The sequence below is a fragment of the Gymnogyps californianus genome, chromosome 2 (genome assembly GCF_018139145.2).
Source record: "Gymnogyps californianus isolate 813 chromosome 2, ASM1813914v2, whole genome shotgun sequence".
NCBI lineage: Eukaryota > Metazoa > Chordata > Aves > Accipitriformes > Cathartidae > Gymnogyps > Gymnogyps californianus.
This window is the reverse complement of record NC_059472.1, coordinates 70158820-70163020: the sequence shown is the minus strand read 5'-3', so window position 1 is coordinate 70163020 and position 4201 is coordinate 70158820.

The following is a 4201-nucleotide window of genomic DNA, read 5'->3' as shown; positions in this document are numbered from 1 at the left end:
CAAGGAACCTAAATAAGGTTTACTATTTTTTCTAGCTTTTTTTTTCTTTTCTAGGAGAAAAAGAGCTTTATTTGCTTTTAAGACATCCACAATTTAAAATTTAATATCAGAACATAAGTAATTTTCCTGATAAAAATAGCACTTATTATATTCATAGGAAATTCTTGAAACTGGGTGATTTTGCAACCTCAAAGACAATAGCAAAACCAGTAGAGTAGTTCTTTGTCAGAAGGTGTGCAGCTCTGTTTTTGGACTCTCAGCATTTCATACACGGCAGCTCTGCCTGCTTAATAATAAAGACACTTTTATGACTACACGTGTATCTAGACTGGTCTTACATGGTATTTGTTTTGAATTTTGTTGCTTACAGGGAGAAAAGGAGGCTTTTGCATTGACCATTGTTTCTTTTTGCAAGTACATTTGAATTATGTACTTTATTGGAAAAAGTATCACAAAATAAAAGCTGGTAATTGTTCTAGTTTTTGAAAACATGCACCGGTATTAATGTTTTTGATGTTAATAATGTCCTTTCTCTAGAACTGATGAAACATTGAAAATAATTGGGGATTCATTTTGCTTATTGAGCCTTCATATTGTGAAGCTCACTTGATGTTCAAAATTGCACCTACTGAAACACAGAGCTTTTTGAAAGCCACACTTTCTCTTGAAAAGATTTGTTTTGAAACCTTAATGAATCAGGTGGGGATTTGTTGTACTGTCTATTGCCAAATATAGTCTCTGATAGTTCTTTTTTTTTTTTAAGTAAAAGGCTGGCTACGAATTCAGTTTTAGAATGCAAAAAAGCAGTCCATGATGTATTGCAAAAATTTAAAGTGGAAAATATCAGCTACTATAATGGCTGATTAGTAGTAATTTATTTCTTGTACCCAAGGTATATCATAGTTGGATTTCAATGCCCTCATCCTAGTTGTTGCTATAGTGAGTTGGGTACTGTACAAACAGATAGCCCATGTTTTCCAAAATGTAGCCCTTCTAAAGAAACCAAAGATACCAGAGATTTTGAGTCCATTTTATTCACAAAAATGATTTCTTTAAAAATCAGAGGTGTCATTCCAGTGTTTTCAGATAATCTTTGTTTTCCATGTTGAAACTGTTTTCGTTTAGAAAATTGCCAAAATTGAGTGAAAAAAGAGATTCAGGTCATTAAAAGATGAACAGCAGCATAGAACAATAAATTTAGAGTTTAAAAACTCCTCAGTAAATTACATTTTTAACTTATCTTATAAAATAAACATACATATTATCCTTTTTGTTTTGGTTTTTTTTGTGAGTGAAGATAAAGTCAGTTACTGACAACACTGGTCCTGGTCCTGCAAACAGTTGTGCACATATTTAACTCTTCTCTTGCAAGAGGTTTCCTCTATTTTAGCTGGTCTGCTCCTGATGTTGAAATGAAACTTATGTGACCAGAGACTTTTTCCGATCAGGAATTATGTAAGACTGATGTAAAACTCAGGAAAGAGAAATAATCTGTAAGTAAATCAACATTGTTTGGTTACATTTTTTTCCCTATATGTTTTAAAAAAAAATCTCAGTTTGTGATAGGAACAGAATTACTATTGTTGCACTACTTCCTTTTTCCAGAGTGGGAGAGAAGAAATCCAGTAGTCACCTGTTCTGCTCAGTTCCTTTGTGTGTTAGATCTGCGCACCATATTACTGGGAGGGTGGACTTTTTTTTCCCCTCACCAGATTCCACAGCAGATGACCTTACATATAGAAATATGTATAGGCTTTTTTTTTTCTTATCCCTCATAATTTGCTAGACCAAATCAATTTTGCTATTAAAATGGGCTTAGTTGCTTACATAGACTAGAGTATAAATAACGATATGCTGTGATACATATTGCAATCTGCAACTAAGAAGGTTAAAGATTCTCTTCAAAATATTAAAACAAACAAACAAACAAACACACCTCCATCAGATTCTTCAAACCTATGTGCAAGTGACCTGAAAAAGCGAGCAAAGAAATTATATGTCCTCAGCCACATTTGCTTTCAGTAAATTTTAGAAAACTGGGGAAAATTCCAGGACAAAAGGGTTCCCCTTATGTTATCCTGAGACTCCAAGAGCGCTCGTGACAAGGCCTGGGAAATGGTAGGGTGGGTTTCATGTCATGGTAAATTAAGAGAACACCCTGTGGTTGTAGTAGTTCATAAATAATGAAAAAGGTTGGAATAAAATTAATACTGTCCAGCATGGTTTAATGGAAAATAGATCTTTGTTAAACAAACTTGCTTTTATTCTTTGATAATGATAAATATGGCTGATAAGGTAAACGAGTAGGTGTGATGCACTTAGACATTTAAAAGGCATTTGACTTTGTACAACATGCCGTTCTGATTTAAAAAAAAACCCTATCACTATACCGTGTCAATAAAACACATGTTAAATAGATTAAAATCTGGCTAGCTGACAGGTAACGCAGGTAGTTGTCAATGGAGAGCCATCATCGAGTGTAGGTGTTTCTCATGGTCTTCTGCAGGGACAGATACTGTGCTCAGCACAGTACAACACTTGCCTCAGTGTTCATGAAACTAACACAAGATCATTGCTGACAGATTAACAGAATGGTAAATAATCATGAGGACAACACAGTCTTGTGTAGAGACTCTGCCACTTGCCAACCACTTTATCTTGATTTCTTTTTCTCCATACGGAGCTACCTGTTTGAACTGCAGTCTGTGATATATGTTCATATTCACAGGATATCCAAGTAGTTCACTGAAGAGTTGAGGCCTCAAAGTCTATGAATCTATGAAGCGGTGGCATCTGCGTGTTAAAAAACACAATGGAATAAGGTTAATGGATTGATCGGAGAATTTGGTGAATTTCACAGGGAAATTGAAGATTTCTTTTTGTTGTTGTGGAACATGAAGTATGGGAAGCTGCTCATGTTTAGCATGGGGATGAGCAGTCAACCAGTTATATACCTGATTAAATCAATATTTGTAAAGAGAAAGGCATGCAGTGGAATATAGGTACCATGTCTGAGTCATTAATGTAATGTGCAGATGACTAAACTGATGACCTGAGTCTTTACGATCCTCATGACACACAGGCAGCAGTACTTGATGCAGATCCTTGGTGGGATCTAGGTGCACCTTAGCCCTATTCACCCAGCATTGCACCTTCACTAATGAACCTGTCTCAAACCAGTCACTCCTGACTATTGTGGGGATTTATGTAGCCACATTATGCCAGGACCGGAGGTGACTTATGTCCAGCTAGCATAGGAACCTCTGGCAGATCATGTGTGGAGATGCCCTGAAGAGGCTTTCATGCTCATCATACAGTTTACCTCTAAGATGAAGGAGACAGATCTGTAGCCCTTGCTGGGACATTGCAGTATTTCATAAACATAGTGACAAAAAATAAATTCTGATGAGGGACATCAACTGCCAATTACAGTTCTTTGGGTAATACCTCATGCTGGTGGTCTTTACTTTTCAGCATTCAAGAATGCTGCTGAGTAAATAACATGCAATGGAGAATATCAGACTTTGCTCCTATTGCTGGCCTTAATCTTAACTTTTTATTTCCTCGGGCTGTGTGTGTACAATGCTGGTGGGACTTCTGGGCAACATTTTGGGTTCCGTTTCAATAAGTTAGACATCATTATGGTAGAGCAGTGTGTTGATGGTACTCTTCCTGTATTAGCAACATCAAATGGAAGACCTTTTTGCAGTAAGGCTTCTAGTTTTCTGCAGTATTAGTGTTGGCAAGTATAAGTTCTGAGTCAGATTCATTTATATAGAGGTAGATGGATCTAGATAGTTATTTTAAACGAGGGTCTTACTGAATCAAAATAAAAAAGCACAAAAACATAGTAAGTGCAATTTCCTAGAAGGAGGAAGGACATGCCCCTTAGAGTTTTGGGATAGCCAAAATTGACCTTGCAAACAGGTGCACAGAGAAATTCAACCCTTAGATATTTCCAAACCTCAATGCTAGTTTGTTTCAAAATAACCTTGGAGGGGGGGGGAGGGGAAAGAACCAACAGTTTTTGAGAAGATAGTGAGGAACTAAAGCATTCCCCTGCTAGTGAGACAGAGTTTTTCTTTGATTATTGAGAGCTAGGAAGATTGTTGTTGTTGTTGTTTTACTTCCCATTTCTTCTGAAATCATTCCAATGCCTGAAAGGGAGGGCAGTATTTTGTCTCTACTGATACAGCTTTCT